At 40.4% G+C, this 19493-nt stretch overlaps 1 protein-coding gene across 12 annotated transcripts in view; it reads left to right on the top strand.

The window, feature by feature from the left end:
* Positions 1-19493, top strand: part of SPECC1 (sperm antigen with calponin homology and coiled-coil domains 1) — a 295377-nt gene that overhangs the window by 136119 nt on the left and 139765 nt on the right. Inside the window, exon 1 of one of the 12 annotated variants that reach the window (XM_030828451.1) lies at positions 6233-6346. The exons of the other annotated variants lie outside the window; for them this stretch is intronic. The gene's annotated coding sequence lies outside the window, so the exon portion shown is untranslated. Of the gene's footprint in view, positions 1-6232; positions 6347-19493 lie in introns of those variants that run through there. 12 annotated transcript variants of the gene reach the window in all.

Genomic DNA, 19493 nt, shown 5'->3' on the forward strand with positions numbered 1-19493 from the left:
GAAAACCCGGGAGGTGGAGGTTGCAGTGAGCTGAGATCGTGCCATTGCACTCCAGCCTGGGCAACGTGAGTGAAACTACGTCTCAAAAAAAAAAAAAAAAAAAAAACACCTCCCCAAATAATCCTGAATCCAGATGGTGTTATAGGTAAAGTTTTTCAAATATGAGAAAAATACAATTTCTGTGCTATTTAAAGTTATGTGGTATGTTTCCCAAAGATATTAGATATTACATATTACAGAGGATATAATGATATAAGATATGTACAGATGATTATTTCTTAATTTAATAATTAAAATATGCTAGAAAAACTGTAACTTGTACATTTAGTCTATGTCTGTTGCTTAGGACCAGGTTAAGTCAAAGAAGAAATTAGTCAATATTAAGTTTATGCAGAAAAATATTAAACACATAAGACAGCCAAATGCAAATATAGCCAAAATTATGAAGGTGATATTCAAATAATAGAAACTTGAATAATATTCCAAAGTACAGAAAAGATGGAAAGGATTCCGATTTGTTTTGATAAAAGTAGTACTAATACTGTTAATACTATTTCTGATACCAAAGCTTTTCAAAGATGGTATGAACAACGAAAGCCACAGTATATTCTTACTAATGTAGATGCTCTCCTTAACTGAAATTTCAGCCACATTTAATCCAACCATACATTTAAAAAAATATTACATCATTGGCTAAAAAGTGGCTTATTCTAAGAATGCAAAAATATTATTATATAAGCAGAATTGGAAATATCAGTACATTTAAAGATAAAAATTACTATCATACTGTATGTCAATAATGCATTTAATAAAATTTAACATCTACCTCATAAACATTTAATTCCTGTTGGAATAGTCTGGATCTTTTCTTAAGATAAATACTCTAAAAGCAGCACATACCATGCTTAACAGGAAACTAAAAACATCCCCATAAAGGTCAGGGAGGAAACAGTGGTGCCCATACAGGACTTTATGACACTGTTTTCAAATATGCTAGCCAAAGCAGTAAGATTTTTAAAAAAATGGTTATTAAAAAACGAGACAAAATTAGCATTATTTGTACATACTAGAATTTTCATGTTAGAATAGCCAAGGAGATCAACTGAAAAACCATGAGAACTTATGGCAATTTAGTAAGGTAACCAGCTTGGAAATGAGTATATAAATTCAGATATGTATGTGTGTGCATATATATGCTTATATGATGTAGATGTATATATAACATTAGTTTTATGTTAGTAATCAGAAACAATGGTTTATTTTATTTTATTTTTTTGAGGCAGGGTCTTGCTCTGTCACCCAGGCTGGAGTACAGTGGTGCTATCTCGACTCACTGCAACCTGTGCCTTCCAGGCCCAGGCAATCCTCCTACCTCAGCCTCCTGAGTAACTGGGACTACAGGCACGCGCTACCACACCCAGCTAATTTTTGTATTTTTTGTAGAGACGGGGTTTCACCATGTTGCCCAGGCTGGTCTTGAACTCCTGAGCTCAAGTGATCCACCCACCTCAGCCTCTCAAAGTACTGAGATTATAGGCATGAGCCACTGTGCCTGGCCACAGTAGTGTATTAAAAGTTTTCATTCACACTGTGAACAAAATGTATAAAACCTGAGGAAGAAATAAGAAATGTGCAAGGCCTCTGTGGGAGCTATAAACTATCTACTCAGAGGCATAGATATAAACTATCTCCTCAGAGGCACTAGTGATGATGTGGTAGGTGTCCTCTGAAAATCAGAAATAGCTGCTGAATTTTGTAAAATGCCTTTTGGGCATTCACAGAGATCTTACTATTTTTCTTTTTAGATATAACGATTTGATGGATTTAAATATCTTCACCTTATAATAAACTTTAAGTCAGGTTTTTCTAAATCTTCCTTTTGGAATTTTTTTTTTAACATGAAAGGTGAATTAATAGCATAAATTTTTCTTGTTCCCTTATTGTGTTATATATAAAATAAGGGTATGTGTGCATGGTTAGTTCTAAAGTTCCTGGTAACTTTAACATTCTGTGATTTTATGGTTTTAGACATTTTTTCCCAAGAGACAGGGGCTTGCTCTGTTGTTCAGGCTGGTCTCAAACTCCTGGCCTCAAGGGATCCTCCTGCCCTGGCCTCCCAAAATGCTGGTGTAACAGGCATGAGCCACCGCTCATGGCCAGACTTTTAAACATTTCTAACTCAGAGAAGTGTTTGGATTTTACCTCTTGAATATGTTGTGCAAATTTGCTTTAGGTATGGGATTTCTAGTTTGTTGAATTCTATTTTACTTAAAAAAATTTTTTATATGGCTCCAATCAGATCAAACCAGCCTATGTAGTATCATAGAAGTAACATTAAAATATTGAGAATTTTGAAGGGTTCCAGGTATCCTGAAGACTTTACTGTCACAGGATAAAAACACTTCTAGGGCTGTCCTTCACCAGACCCAGCCTCTGCTATTCCATTGCCCTTGCTGCCCTCCTCTGTCCGGTTTGTCTGCTACCTTTTTGCTTAGCCAGGGTGCGTGTTGTTTGGCATCTGCCTTCACATGGACGTTGTGCTGCAGTTGGTTGCTTCTCCAGCTAAGTAAGAACTGTCTGAGGATCCATGTTTATCTTTGTCATCTCCATGGTCTCCAACACTCTGCAGAGTCCTTAGCAAAATGTATGGTTTTAGTGAATTGATGGCAGCTGTCCCTTGTATTTCCAGGAAAGTTTTGAATTCTCAGGAGAAAGTAGGTTTGATATTTCAAAACGAATGTGGTTGGCCAAATGTTTTATATTGGGATTAAAGAAATTATTTTAGTGGCACAAACTTCCAGAAAGCTTGTGCATAAGAGTTTTTCCTCACCCCACACCACTACGAAGGTGACCCACAAATCCTGAGCCAGTGGAACTCCCAGGGGGGTGCAGGTATCACAGGGACCTTGCCCATGCCACTGTCTCCTTTCGTGTCTGTCCCAGAGACCTAACATCACCATGGTCTCCTTTCCCTCAGTCTTTCATAAGTATTTGTAAATATTCTTTTACCAATATCATTCTTTCTCTGTTCTTTTTCCTTTTTAACCCTTGCTCTTTTGCTTCAGAAAAATTTTTCTTTTTTCTTTTATGCTCTCCTCATTTCCAACTTCCTGTTCCAAATTAAGCCTAATTATGGTTGAGTGTTAAGATCAGGGTTTATGATAAACCTAGAAAGATAAAGTAATACATTTTGATGTGAAACTATATCTAGTAAAGAACTGGTGCCAGCCACCTCCAAAGCCCTTGAAAATCCCCTTTGTTTTATCTGCCAGAGAATTCATCTCTTTCTCTAATTGGTCCTGCTTTTCTCTCTAGCACAAGCAGCCAAATTTAAAAAAAAATCTTGGAAGGTTACATTATAAGCAGTCTAACCTTTTGATCTGTAAGCAGATAAACAAAGAGTCTATTCATAGTGGTAAAAAACTATTATGAAAATTATCTGTTTATAGTTATATTTTGGCCTCTTTTGCTCTCCCCTCAGTAGTACGTTATAGTATGCTGAAGTTACATGGAATTAATATGCTTCCAAACTGGACCAAAAATGTGATATAACAGCCTGTATTTGCAGGTTAACAAAATATGAGAGAGAGGGGTATATGGCTCTGAGTGCTTTGTTTGCCCATGCGTATTTGTGTTTCTGTGTTCCTCCTGCACAACTTCCCTGACAGCCTGTGCTTTATGCTTTCATAGGGATTTTGAATCATAAGGGAAAGAAGAAAGATTGCAAATCAAGAGATAACAGTAATCAGATCAATGATGAAATTTTAGTGTAAACTATACATTAAAATGACCTCTTCTGTAAATTTTGGTATCCAGAACCTTATGCTAACACTTTCATATAGAAAACAGGGCTTGAAGTATCACAAGCATGCCTTTTTCATTTACTGTTTTCTCATTACTCAAGTTATTCCTATTTTTTTTGAGACAGAGTCTTGTGTTGTCACCCAGGCTGGAGAGCAGTGGTGTAATCATGGCTCACTGCAGCCTTGACCCCCCCAGGCTCAAGTGATCCTCCTGCCTCAACCTCTCGAGTAGCTGGGACCACAGACGTGTGCCACCTCGCTTGGCTAATTTTTTAAATTTTTAGTAGAGGTGGGGTCTTGCTATGTTGCTCAGGCTTGTCTCATCCCTATTAATGTGAATTCTGGTACCAGCTTCGACTCTGGAGACGCTCTGGGGCTTCTTGATGGCTGTGGTCAGCCCACACCATGGTCATGTGCTTGCCAGCATTCTGGTCATTCCTCTCTTATCTGCTGCCTCTAATCTGTTCCTGTGTGCCTGGAGACTGGTAGCCAAACCTGCCAGAACTGTATACAGACCAGAAGTGCTTCTCCTAGTAGTATGCAGGTGTGGAGTTTAGGGCACAGTCATTTTGAGCTTCTCTGGAGCTCTCTTCCTTTTCCCACTGATGACATCTTCTCAGGTAGCTGAGTGGCCATAGAAATGAGTCTTAGATAAAGTGTCACTGCACAAGCATGTGGTCAGGTGCTGTTCCTGTGCCCTGGCACCTGTGGAAGATGCGTGGGCCTGCTTTCTTTCTTTTTTTTTTTTTTTTTTTTTTTTTTGAGACGGAGTCTCGCTCTATCGCCCAGGCTGGAGTGCAGTGGCGCAATCTCGGCTCACTGCAAGCTCTGCCTCCCGGGTTCACGCCATTCTCCTGCCTCAGCCTCTCCGAGTAGCTGGGACTACAGGCGCCCGCCACCACGCCCGGCTAATTTTTTGTATTTTTAGTAGAGACGGGGTTTCACTGTGGTCTCGATCTCCTGACCTCGTGATCCGCCCGCCTCGGCCTCCCAAAGTGCTGGGATTACAAGCGTGAGCCACTGCGCCTGGCCACGTGGGCCTGCTTTCTGTTGCTTTCTTGTACCATATCACACCCCTCCTGGCCTCAGGGCTCCTGCATGGGCTTCCCTGTGCCTGGATGCTCCTCTCTCAGCATGTTACGGCTGATCCTCCATGGGTTGACTGCAAGGCCCAGTTTGCACAGGATACTTCCAGTTAACACCTAATTGTGGATCAGTTTACTCCTGTTATTTTTACTCTCGAAAAGTGCCCTAATTTGGAAGATAAAATATACCATCTCCTACTTACCATTTCAGGTCTCAGTCCAGTGTCACCTCTTCAGATAGACCTTTCCCTTTCTCTCTCAGGGGGCAAGTTTCCTGGTTTGCTGTGGCTGCAGAATAAACCCCAGGGCTTGGTTGGGCTGAGCCAGGGTTTGCCAGCAGACAAATTCAGGCTTCTTTCTATGTGAGGGCCCATGGCAGGCCAGCATGGGAGGATGTGAGATGGGAGGGGCAGCCAGGTGCTGGGAGGGTTGGGAGAGACATGGGGAGGAAGAGTGAGGACTGAAGCCAGGGGGAAGAAACATGGAAGTGTGCTGTAAGCTTTGTGCACACCAGCCCTTGATGAGTTTTAATCTGCTTTACCCCTCAAGGCTGTAAGAGTCAGATCTGAGTGTTTTGAAAATGAGACGGTGTGTGCGATTACCTTGAAGAGAACTGATACAGGAGAGATCTCTGTTGAGGCCTGATTATAAGTGGATGACATTAAATAAACAAGCTTCATTTTTCCTAGGTGATAGGTTGGACTGTTAGACAAAAGTTTGGATTCAGAGAAAAGGCACTCTAGGTGCATTTCGCCACCTTTCTTTACCTTGATGGATTTTCATGTTGGTCAAATGAAGACTTGGGCTACATCTATGAAATCCCTTCCAATTTTTAGAAGTATATAATTCTGTTGTATGCTCTAGTGAGTCCAGACTATAAAGCATTTTCCCCTAATTGTGGGCCAGAAAGGAAAATTTCCAAATAAGGATGCACAATCCACTCTGGGAAAGACAGGGAAACAATAACTAGAATACACGTCTAGCCTTTGCCCTGGCATGAAAAGAATGTAGACTGTTAGCTGACCTAAAGGTTTCTGTTTTATTTCAAGTTTAGGTGAAATGGTCAGCTTCGACCATTACTCCCAAAGAAGTTTCTCTCCAGACTTTTAAGATATTTGTGCAATATTAAGATGGTTTTATTATCTGTGAGACAGCTGTGGTCACTTTTATTTATGAAACTGCCATGTTTATTGTATATGTATCAGGAGCAGTGCTGGAAAGCTAAATTTAGAGAAATAAACTTGGGCTCACAAATGATTATGGTGACATTCAGTATACCCCCCAGTGACACTATCACTAACATTGCTAGGTCGCCTCCCAGCAGTTTAGCCATCTCAACCATAAAGGAATGGCGAAGTAATGATGGCAACTTGCCTCATTGGAGAGTGTGCAGACCGCCGTTTTAAACTGTAATTGTCAGGATTAGACCTCGACCGTGGTGAAATGTTGGACATAAAGGTACGTGAACAAAGCTAAGTGCAAAGTTGTGTGAATGCTGATTCAATCTTTGTGAAAGTACTGTCCACAGGACACAAATTGGCAAAATTCATTTGCCTTACAGTGTTTAAAGTTTTTTGAATTATAACACTTTGGGCCTGAGTTCTCCACTTGCTGCAGTTTCTGCCAGCCCCTTTGTTCTTTACTTGGCTCTCGCAGACATTTATTTACCTATTTAGCTCTACAGACAGTTGAAGTTTTTGGTGTGTGTGTGTTTTTTTTTTTTTTTTTTGGTGGAGACGGAGTTTTGCTTTTGTTGCCCATGCTGGAGTGCAGTGGTGCGATCTCGGCTCACTGCACTCTCCACCTCCCAGATTGAAGCGATTCTCCTGCTCAGCCTCCCAAGTAGCTGGGATTTACAGGCATGTGCCACCATATTTGTCTAATTTGGTATTTTTAGTAGAGACAGGGTTTCACCACGTTGGTCAGGCTGGTTTTGAACTCCTGACCTCAGTTGATCCACCTGCCTCAGCCTCCAAAAGTGCTGGGTTTACATGCCTAAGCCACTATACCCGGCTGGCAGTTGAAGTTTTGACCCCTGATTAAAAAAAGAAAAGACTATTATAATATTGGAATTTAATTTAAATTACAATAAAGATGATTTTTAAATAAAATAAATTTTAAAAATTAAATTGATATACTGTAAATATGCAGTGAGGAGATAATTGATCTTCCTGGTTACTTCCCAGGGAAGCAGGACTCAAGACCAGATTTGTGTGCAGAATTTGTGGGGGCTGCCTTGGGAACAGTACCAATGAGGGGGTGAGGGAAGCCGGTTGGGCAGAGGGAGAAGCTCAGATGGATGTAGCTGCGACAGCTGCCTCTTCAGTCCCAGGGATTGAGCTGGAATGGGCCTTCACAGTGTCCCAAATGGAGACGAGGTAGTCACATCACTCTCTCCCCCTCATCAGTCTTGGAGGGGAGTCTGCAGAGAATCTGTTTCTTTGCCTTTTCCAGCAGTCTTGCCCTTCATTTCCTTTATACATCTCAAACACTCACTGAGTATTTTCTTCTTTCAAAAGTTTATTCTCGGGGAGGTGGCTCCCTGGCTGACCACAGGTCCCGCCTGCATTCAGCCTGGCTGACTCAGGAGGTCAGCGCCCAGACCTGACTCATTTTCTTCCACTCCTTGCTGACCTCACCAGGGCCTGCTTCCTGGCACCTCATTTGACCAAGCCCTCTGCCCACCTCCTCTTTGCCTGTGGTGGGTGGGCAGGCCAGGACAGGCTCACCCTGCAGTGTGGAGGGCGGGGTCAGAGGCCCCTGGACAGCCTGGGGCCGCCTCTGTGCTCCGCAGCTCAGTTTTGGCGGGAGAGCCCTGGGCAGTTGTCAAGAAAGTGCGCCTCTGTTTCCGGGGTAATGCTGTGGGCCCAGCACCTTCAGCCTGCAGCCCCCAGAGGGGATGTAGTCATGCCAAAGCTCCTGATGCCATCATCATCCCGTTAGAACCCCTCACCTCCTCCTCCACTCATAAGTCATTTGCCCTAAGCCAGCACAGCACTTCGAATTCAGACAGTTGATCATCATCTAAGTGTGAATCCCATTTCATTAATTTTTGCCTAGAAATTGGCAGTCCCTTTAAAATCTTTTAATGCTTTTGTTTACTGCAAGTTTTCTTCCATTACTTTTTCTTCTGTGTGTGCCCTCTCCTGGCTCTCTGGCTTTCCTGTTATACTTGTATTGGATCTTTTCAATACTCTATGTCTCTTAAATTTTTAAAACTTCTATTCATTTCAGTATTCTTTTATTCACAACTCTGAGTGAATTTTCTTAGTCTTCTCATTCATTGATTGGATTTTCTGTAGTATTCAGTATTGCTAGTGATCATTATTTTGCAAGTGACAGCAATATTTTCTGATGTGACATTTTCCCTTTTAACAAATATATTTTTCTTTAAAAATCTTACTGAAAATTGGATGACTTTCTGAAGGACTATTACTACACTGGCCTTGCTGGGTATGTGGGTACCCATGACTGTTCTGCTCCTGGAGATTAAGTACTGGGACTTCCGTAGCTCAGGTCCCAGGGGGCCTGGGCCTCTGTTGGGTGGGGCAGTGGGCTGGATGCACATTTAGGGTAGGCTTTAGTGCAGCATTCCTAGTTTGTGAACTTCTCCTGTGTCATGCCAAGGGATTTGAATCCAGGTGTGAATTCAACTACTCAGAAAAGAGAACCATACTGACTTATGGCACATTGAGTAGAGAGTATTTTTTAAATGAATTTGGCCTGATTTAAACTATATTCAGCCGCCTTGGCTTATGTAAATGCACAAATTTCTGCAGATTCTCTGCATAGAAGATTTTTTCTTCATGCTTTCTGGAGCGAAAATTCTTATCCTGGCTTCCTTTATTTACTAGCTGTAGGATCGCAGGCTAGTTTATTTCTTGCTTGCTTCATTCCTCTCCTGTGTAAAATGGGGCTGATAGTATTTCCTTAGGGAGTTCTTTGAACAAAGCCCAGAAGTTAATAAGTTCTCAATGAATGTTAATAAATGTTAAATAAATTAGCAGAAAATGTTAGTTTCAAAAAATCTTAACCCCTTCTCTTTTTCTTTTGTCTCCTCTGCCTCGTTTTCCTACTTTTCAGTCATTTTCCTTGAGGGTAGGCAACATTTCATTTCTCACCAAATGCAGACAGGTGCTTCTCCCTACTTCCGTGTCCCTCTCCTTCTTCCAGTACCCTTCTTGCCTTCTCTAAGTTATTCTTTATGTAGTCAGGGAGTGTATTGGTTCCTGTTGCTGTGATAACAAATAACTACAAATTTGGTGGCTTCAAAACCAATGCAGAATTATTTCCTGGCAGTTCTAGAGGTTAGAATTCTAAAGTCAAGGTACTGGCAGGGCTGTGTTCCTTCTGGAGGCTTCAGGGGAATATCAGTTTCCTTGCCTTCCCAGCTTCTAGAGGCCACAAGCATTCCTCAGCTTGTGGCCCCTTCTTCCCTCTTCAGAGTATATTGCTTCAACCTCTTGGGCTGTCATCACATCTCCTTTTTCCATCCCTGATTGTCCTGCATCCCTGTTGTAAAACCCTGGTGATTATATTGAGCCCAGCAGAGAATTCAGGATAAACTCTTTATCTCAATATCCTTAAGCACAACTGCAAAATCCCTTTGTTGTGTGACAAACTCACAGGTTCTAGGAATTAGGATGTGGACATATTTGGGGGATTGTTATTCAGTGTGCTGCAGAAAGGTAGATGTGTAAACCTTTCATCATAGCACAGTGCAGGTGGGACCTGCACACTGGTGCCCTGAGCAAAAGGTGTGGACCTCAGACAAGGAAGCAGTTATTTCTGAGGACATTGGGAAAAGTTTGACAGAAGAGAGATGTTTGAGCTGAGTCTTAAAGGATGAAGAGGCCAGGGAAGTTTGGAAGGCTTTTAGGCTGAGGAAACAACACTTGCTAAGAAATAGACTTGTAAAAAAAATCCAGCAATTTTGAAGAATAGTGAAATCTTTGATGTTGCTAAGACACAGGGTATATTGAGGAGAGTGGTAGGCAAAGAAAATTGTAGGTTAAAACTAGAATGTGCTGTGATAATGAGCTTCCAGTGTATCCTGTGAAGAGAGGGGAGCCAGTGGAGTTGTTTTGGTGGCTTTTCAAATATAAATTTTTGTCTGATTGTGTAAGTAGTTTTCTTCTTCTAGAAAATGAAGAAACCAAATAAATATATCAAGAAAATAAAATAGTTCAAAGCCCTGCCACTCAGAGATAATGACTGTTGACATTTCTGTGTAGTGTCATTATTGAGCCATTTGTGTGTCTGTTTACCCAGTTGAAACGTCACTGTATATTAAATTTCATATCTTGAATTCTTAATGGCATATCAACATTTCTTCATGTAATTAAATACTCTCAACTATCCTTAACATCTCCATAATATCCTATTGTATATATTACCATAACTTATTTAATTCTTCATTGTTAGATTCAATATTTTTCTATTTTATTTTATTTATTATTATTATTTTTTGAGACAGAGTCTCTCTCTGTCGCCCAGGCTGTAGTGCAGTGGTGCGATCTTGGCTCACCACAACCTCCGCCTCCTGGGTTTAAGCAATTCTTCTGCCTCAGCCTCCTGAGCAGCTGGGACCACAGGCATGTGCCACCATGCCCGGCTAATTTTTGTATTTTTACTAGAGACGGGGTTTCACCATGTTGGCCAGGATGGTCTTGAACTCCTGACCTCGTGATCCGCCTGCCTCGGCCTCCCAGAGTGCTGGGATTAACAGGCATGAGCCACCTCACCCAGCCATATTTTATTTCGACTTTATTTATTTTTGAGGCAGAGTCTGTCTTGCCCTATCACCCTGGCTGGGGTGCAGTGGTATGATCACTGCTCACTGCAGCCTTGACTTCTCAGGCTCAAGCAATCCTTCCACCTCAGTCTCCCTAGTAGCTGGGACTGCGGGCATGAGCCACCACTCCTGACTCCTCTCTGTTTTAAGTAATACTAACACATAGATCTGTGTTTAAGTTTTTGAGTGTTTCCTCAGGGCAGGAGTGCTTCTCCTCTGTTTATTCTCTTGAGACATGAGATCAGGTAGAAATGTTCCCGTGTCTAGGTGGAGGAGACCCCAGTGTGCCCTTTCATTCACTCCTGGGCTCTAGAGTGGAAACTTCTGTGTCTTTCTCTGTGTGATGATTTGTGTGGGTGCCAAGGGCCAAACCCATATTTAGCAAAGAAATAGTGTGATCCACTTAAAAGGGGATTTAATAACTTGAGATGGAGATATCAAGTTGAACATTCACAACAAGCATAACTAAATCAGAGAGGCAGAAGAAAGCATTAACCAGAAAAATAAGTACTAACTTTTAAAGAGTGATTACTCCTGATTTAAAACTTTTACTAGATGAAATACAAAGGGTAACAGTCTCTGTTGAGAACTGAATTAATTTTCTGGAAGGAGTGTCTTGTAAAACAAAGATATTGTGAGGTGAAAAATGTAAGATGCTTAAGGGATCTATGTAGGAGGCCTAATAATTGAACAATAGGATTCTTAGAAGGGGACAAAGTAACAGATGGAAAATACATATTATAAAAGAAGAAACCCGTCTGAGCTGAATAAAATTTTAGACTTCAGATTGAAAGGACTCATGGAATTCTTTTTTAAAAGACATAATTGCTGGACTGCAGCAATAAAGATAGAAATCCTGTCAACTTCTAGACAGGGAGATAGGTCAGTTTTGAGGGGAATTGGGTTGCCATTGGAATTCTTATCCACTTCACAAAGAAGCTACAATAGAGTCTGTATGGATTATTGACTCTAAAGAACTAATATAAATCTTCTGTATTCAACCATATCAGCCTAGGTTTTTACTTGCATGCCACAGAAGTTGATTTTGGTTGGCTTAGGAAGAAAAATAAATTTTTAAGGATGTTGAGTTGCTATGAAATTGTTAGAAGGGCTAGAGAGAGATGCCTGCAGGCACTGCAGCCAGGGACAGTGCATCAAATCTTACACAGATTTGGCCCAGGCCAGATGCTGCTGCTGTGTTCCTGGGCGTAGACAGTGTAGCTTGCACCAGATGCTGCAGGCACTAAAGTCTGCAGTGAGCACCTTGGCCACTGCTTTCCGGGATCTTGATCTTGCTGCAGCTACCGTTGCAGTGAGCATTTTCCATCATAGTCCTTGCTTTGCAGCATTAGTTCCTGAATCAAAGTCTGGGACAGGTGTAAATAATGGCAGGTTCAAGGGGCCTCCTAGCTGCAAGGGGGCACTGAGAAGGCAGGCAGCTGGCATTTTTAGCTTATTTAATGGGAGGTAGACCCTACCTTTTACTGGGACTAATAAGGTGGGAAAGTCCCCAGGCTTAGGAAAGAAGGGTTCAAAAGCTAGGTAGTCAGATAGAATGTCAGAGATCAAGTACTCTCGCCCAGTTATAATTCGGTGAACCAGGGCAAAAGAAGAATATTTTTAGCCATGAGGGATTCATCCATCTCATTTGAACAAAAAATTCAAATGTCCAATTGGATGCTGGTAATTGGCTCAGAATAGAAATATGAAGATAGAAGAAAATGAATAATATAAGAAACAGTAGAGAACAGTGAATGTTGCAGCAGGAGACACTGCATGCATAAATGGAAGATATTAACATGGCTGAAGATTCAGAATGTAAGTGTAAAGTACGAATTCTTGAAAGGAAGGATCGTACTGCCTTGGAACATCTAGGAAATAGCATGGAACTAAAAATTCTAGACCATATCAGCAAAATCCTGGACTAGGATTGCAGGCATTCAGATATAAAATTCCTCTAAAAATTTCATCTTTGTTGGTGAGGGACTGGGGGGCATGGTTATTTAGTTGGGATGAAGGTTTAATTAAGAGTGTTAGAAATGGCAGGTAACTACTAACCGAGTAGTAAAACATAGTATTCCCAAAATAACAGGGATCAAGGATGATAGTGAGCGCAGAGGTAAGCAGGCCAGGAAGGAATAAAGAGAAGTAATATCAAATTAGCAAAAGCGAGGAGAGGAAAAAGATGAAATGAGTTAACAAATAGTAAACAAAATCAAGTGGAAACAGTAAAGCCAAATGAGCAGCCCCACAAATACTCGTCAGCTAAATTCACCTATTAAAAAACAAAGGTCCAGAATATTAGTGTCAGAGCAAGATGCAAGAACAAAAGCATTGAACAGGACTAAGACGTACTATATATTGGTAGAAACCAAAAATATAAAGTATAACTGCCTTTAAGCGGCAAAATGCATAGAACAAACACCAGGAACAAAAGAATTTGATAAGAAACATACTATACTAAGAGATGTTAATTACGTCTCTTTTCTAATTTGATGGGTCAGCTAAGCGAAATTGCCAACTTGGATGCTCACAGGGGCCGGTGGGTAGCCTGAATATGTGAATTATATGGTGGGAGACCAGGGATGGTGGGAATTGCACAGTGAACTGGATAATGCATGTCTTGCCTAAAGGCATTGAAATTCATACATTTTAAAGCACTTTGCCAGCTAAACAAAATATATTTGTAGCTTGCTTGCAGCCTGCCAGTTTTCAACCTTTGAAACAAAAAAGCAAAAGTATAGAGGTTAGAAACAACATATGCAACAAATTTATTGCATATGTTGCAAACATATTTATTGCAAAAATGTACAGGGAATGTACATTTTTCCCTAGGTCTAGGGAGTATTTACAGAAGTTGATCATGTCCTTATCACAAAACAAAATGAAATATGAAAATTTTGATTTTTATACGCAATAATCTGTCCTGTCAGTCCAGTGAAATCAGTGGTAAAAAAAGATGATTCTAACAACAACAACAATAAAAACTACCTTGGAGTTAAGAGCCACTGTTGTAAAATAATCTCTGCACCAAAAGAAAATCTAGACAAATTATAAGTCATCTAGAAATAAAAGAAATAGAAGCATTTTGGTATCAAAATTTGTAGAATAGAACTGAATCTACAGTCAGGAAAAAGTATAATCGTAGATGCTTTCATTAGTATAAGAAAGACTGAAAATATAAGAGTGAAATATTCAACTTATGAAACTAGAAAAAAGTACAAAATAAAGAGAAATAAAGGTAAAAGCTGAAATGAATGAAATAGAAAATAAAATGGTAGAGAAGATAAAATAAGAACACTAGTTCTTTGAAAAGGCAAATAATGGAAATTATTCTTGATTAAAGGAAAAAGGAAAAAGTATTAACAAAGGAGAATCTATTGTTATAGGTATGGAATAAATGAAAAATTAAATCTCCAACAATACTTGTGAAGCCCTGGAGGAAGTGGGTAATTTCCCCTCAAAATATAAACTCACAAATTGTTTTCTGGAAAAAATATAAAACCTGAAGTATTATTGCTACTATTTAACGTTGTTTTGGTATTGATGCAATAAGGCAAAAACATTTTTTGTTTTAAATACTGAGAAAGAGAAAAATAAACTTGACCCTAAGAATAAGAGAGTTTGTGATTATATATAAGATAAATATAAAAACAAAATACCTTTTTTCTATGCCATCGATAACTGGTTAGCATTGAAACGTCAAAACAAAATTCAATTCACACATACCATAAAATATCTAGGAGTAATTTAAACTAGAAAATTATAGGACATAAAGTGAATAAATATTAAATCTTACTGTGGTTCATACAACAAGACCTGAAATAATGGAGAAACTGCACTATGTTTCAGGATGGGTAGACGTAATGTTATAAAATTATCCTTCCCAAGTAGCCTGGTTAAGAGTCTAATTCTCCCCAGAATTTTTCATTGGGAAAAAAGGAAGCTCCTTACATTTAAGTCTTAGAAAGAGTCTTTTTAAACTTGGCATGTTCTTAATAACTTTATTTTTGAATAACGAAGTAATACTTCAGAAAACCTCAATTTTTTTCTTTTTCTTTCTTTCTTTCTTTCTTTTTTTTTTTTTTTTGGAGACAGGGCCTCACTCCACTTTCCCAGGCTGGAGTGCAGTGGCATGACCTGCAACCTCTGTAGCCTCAACCTCCAGGGCCCAGGTGATTCTTTTACCTCAGCCTCCCAAGTAGCTAGAACTACAGGTGTGCACCACCATGTCCCGCTAAACTTTTTGTATTTTTAGTAGAGACAAGGTTTTGCCGTGTTGCTCAGGCTAGCTGCAAACTCTTGGACTCAAGTAATCCGCCTTCATTGGCCTCACAAAGTGCTAGGATTACAGGCATGAGCCACCACGCCCGACCTCTTCAATTTGTTTTAAATTGAGTTTTATAGAGGCCACCTGACAGAATTGGTTTAAAAAAAGGATAGACAATTTTTTTTATTTAGTACTTATTCCATTGGGTATGATCTCATAGTTACAAGTATTGTTGAATTGAGGCTTTGAAAGACTATATAACAGTGCAATAATTGGTTAGGTTGTAGAGATCACAAATGTATACTACAGGAAGAATGTTTTTAAAAAAACTGACCTAATGTCTTATAAATACGTATTTGTGACTTAGTATAACATTTTCAATGACAGCATAATACTATCACGGGATTCAGAAAGTACTGAGTCTCAAGTAGCTTAGAGGATAGAGGAAAGGGGTGAGGAAAGAGAGAACCAAGGTGACGCATGATACCTGCACTGCCTGTTAAAGAGAGCTTCCAGAAAATGCTTCATCCGCTTGGCCAGAACCTAGCCATCTGGCCACACCCAGCTGCAAAAGAGGTTGGAAGTGTTCTGGAACCACCAAGTGCCCAACCAAAAGTTGAGTTACTGAGGAAGAAAAGAGAAGAAATAATGGGGCACAACTAGCCTCTACTTGGACATACGTAGTATTCTGGGGGAAAACATTATAAAATATGCTGAAATATTAGTATGCTTGTAAACAAATAAAAGTAAATGCCAAAAGAGGTGGTGGTGGAGGTCAGTAGGTATAGGGTGATGAGCAATCAAGTGGCAAAAAAGAAAAGCAAAGGTGTTCAACATCAGTAGTAATCAGGAAATGCATATCAAAAGAAATCAGTTTTCAACCTTCAAAAATAATAACTTCCAGGGGTGGTAAGTGTACAGAGAAACAATTACTCCTATATCCCAGTGGTGTGTGAATGATTGCAATCTTTTTTTATAAAGCAATCCGGCAACAGTTTTGAGATTGAAAATATGTTTCTCTTGAGGAATCTAGGAATTCTGTCTTGTAGACATAAAAGCACAAGTACATACTTACATTGCAAATATAGGAAAAGTTTGTTAATTGCAGTACTTTTTTTGTTCTGGCCTGAATCTAGGAATACTGAATGTCCCTCAGTAGGAATTGGTTAAATAAATTATAGTACAGTCATCCTCAGTATCCTTGGGAGATTAATTCCAGGATCTCCTATGGATACTAAAATCCGCAGATACTCAAATCCCTGATATAAAATGCTATAAAATGGTATAGTATTTGCATTTAAACTACACACATTCTCCCATATAGTTTAAATCATCTCCAGATTACTTATACTACCTAATACAATGTAAATGCCATGTAATTTGTTGTTATACTGTATTGTTTAGGGAATAATAACAAGAAAAACGTGTCTATATACATTCAGATGTACCCATCCCTTTTTTCCCCAAATATTTTCTATCTGTGGTTGGTAGAATTCTGGGTGGGGAACCCACAAATAATGGAAGGCCGACTATATCATTCTTACGAAATTTTATTACGTAAGAATGTCGTTGACCAGGCGCGGTGGCTCACGCTTGTAATCCTAGTACTTTGGGAGGCCAAGGCAGGCGAATTGTCTGAGCTCAGGAGTTCAAGACCAGCCTGGGCAACATGGCAAAACCCCATCTCTCTACTAAAAAAAAAAAGACAAAAAATTAGCTGGGTGTGGTGGCACGTGCCTATCGTCCCAGCTACTCGGGAGGCTGAGGCATGAGAATCGCTTGAACCCGGGAAATGGAGGTTGCAGTGAGCTGAGATTGTGCCACTGCACTCCGGCCTGGGTGACAGAGCAAGACTCTTGTCTCAAAAAAAAAAAAAAAAAAGATGTAGACGTAAGAAATATTATTAAAAACGACAAGTGAGAGCTATTTCCTGGAAGCTATGACCAGGATATATTCTAAGGTGACAAGTATAACTCACAAGAGAGTGTTTACACCTTTATGTCATAGTGCCTATGCATGTTTGTGTCAACATGGGGAGAGTCTTGGAAGAATACATTCTTTCCAGGCTGTTCATAATAATTATCCCAGGCAAGTAGGGGATTTTGATTATTTTGCTCTTAGAAAGAGCATGTATTGTTTTTATATGTGAGGGCTTAGGGGAGTTTAGTGATTAAAAGTATGAACTTTGGAGCCCGCATTTCCTGAGTGTGAATTCCAGCTCAAGCTGTGTGATCTTGGGCAAGTTATCTCTACTGTGCCTCCGTTTCCTCCTTGGTAAAATATATGTAGAAACAGGACTTACTGTATATAGTTTCAAACAAGTCAATATATGTAAAGTATTTGATACCGTAGAAGTTCTACATAAGAGTTCTATATAAGAGAGGGCCGGCTTTATTATTTTTAAACATTTTAAGTATTATTATTAAAGTAAGTCAAGGGTAGAGGAAAGGTCATTGTATTCTTTCCGTGGTAAAGTGCTGAACATATTTTCATCAGTCCTAGAGCTTGATTTTGAAGAACATGGTGATGCAGCAAAATATTTCTTAATTATGCCTTTGCCTCGTTTTCAGTGGAGTGAAGAAACAGGATCAGCTGGCCTGAGAAAGTGCGAAGCATCTAGTTTTGTATTTAACAGAGAGTGGGCTTTATAGCTGTCTTCACTGTGTTTTTGGAATTGGCTGATTGTCCACAGAATTCACAATGGTTCAATGTCTGAACACTTCAGTGATGCAAAAATCAGTTTGGGAAATAGAGACGCTTGAATGAATGGGTTTTGAGATAAAAATCTGTCTTGTCATCCTCCTGAGGTGGAGCAGATTGCATTTTCCTGCTGAGGCTGTGACTCTCCCTTGTCCCACATGCCCTCCTATGGTGTGACTCTGCCACTTCCTCTGTCAAGGGATCTACATCTTGAATTTAGGCAGGCCTGGAACTGCTTCAGCTGGTAGAAGAGGGTGTAAGTGCTCCTCTGACTGCTGAGGCTAGATTATAAAAGGCCGTACAGGCCCCTCTTGTTTGCGGGGGCACTTGTGCTTGGAGCCATGAGCCATTCTGCAATAATTCCAACCACTCTGAGGCCACCATGCTGGGGAGACTACCACATGGTGCTCCAACCCACAGTCTGTGGAGCTCTCATCTCAGCCAGGGTTTTGGATGGCTGGAGCCACCTCCTAGTGTCTATGTGAGAATGGCCCAGCCAAGCTCTTCCCAAATTCCTGACCCGCAAAATGATCAGAAAATAAAATGGTTGTGTTAAATGATGAGGTTATGGGGAAATTTGCTCTGAAACAGTGGTGGCAGGAATGTAAGGGTTAGTAAACAGCAGCAACTCTGTGATGAAGGAATTCATTCGTTCATATTGGAAAGACCTTTGCAGAGCCAACCTCCACTGCTCCTTGCACCCAGATGGATGGTCCCATGAACCAGAAACATTTGTCTAGTGATAATCACAGGAGTCTTCAAGTGTGGTGTCCTGTTTTGTATTTTTATTTATTTATTTATTTTGAGGCACAGTCTCTCTCTGTTGCCCAGGCTGGAGTGCAATGGCGTGATCTTGGCTCACTGCAACCTCTGCCTCCTGGGTTCAAGTGATTCTTCTGCCTCAGCCTCCTGAGTAGCTGGGACTACAGGCGTGTGCCACCACACCCAGCTAATTTTGGTATTTTTAGTAGAGGCGGGGTTTCACCATGTTGGTCAGGCTGGTCTCGAACTCCTGACCTCAGGTGATCCACCCTCCTTGGCCTCCCAAAGTACTGGGATTACAGGCATGAGCCACTGCACCCAGCTTGTGTTTTGTATTTTTTATTTCACGTTGCATTTTAACTACAGACACACCTTGGTGATACTGTGATTTCAGTTTCAGACCACCACAATAAGATGAATTAACATGAGGTTTTTGGTTTCCTGGTGCATACAAAAATTATGTTTACACTATATTGTAGTCTAAGTGTGCAATAGCATTATGTCTTAATAAAAGCAATGTACATGCCTTAATTTAAAAAATATTGCTAAAAAATGCTCACAAAGTAAGCACATTCTGTTGGAGAAATGGTGCTGATAGACTTGCTTGATGCAGGGTTGCCACAAGCCTTCAATTTGTAGGAAATGTATTATCTGCAAAGCACAACAAAGCAAAGCTCAATAAAGCAAGTGCTTGTATTGTGTCTCATGTATACTAAAAGTATGCCAAATGATTTACGTGATTTTTGTATGTATGTATCTGCTTATGAGACAGGGTCTCACTCCCATTGCTCAGGCTGAAGTGCAGTGGTATAATCACAGCTTACTGCAGCCTTGACTTCCCAGGCTCAGGTGATCCTCCCACCTCAGCCTCCTGAGTAGCTAGAGCTGCAGGCACACACCACCACACCTGGTTATTTTTTTGTATTTTCAGTAGAGATGGGTGTCTCACTATGTTGCCCAGGCTGGTCTCAAACTTCTGGGCTCAAGCAGTCCTGCCTTGGCCTCCCAAAGTGCTGGGATTATAGATTATAGGTGTGAGCCACTGAGCCTGGCCAATTTTTGTTTTTAGTTGTTGCCTG

Source organism: Nomascus leucogenys, chromosome 14 (genome assembly GCF_006542625.1).
Source record: "Nomascus leucogenys isolate Asia chromosome 14, Asia_NLE_v1, whole genome shotgun sequence".
Lineage (NCBI taxonomy): Eukaryota > Metazoa > Chordata > Mammalia > Primates > Hylobatidae > Nomascus > Nomascus leucogenys.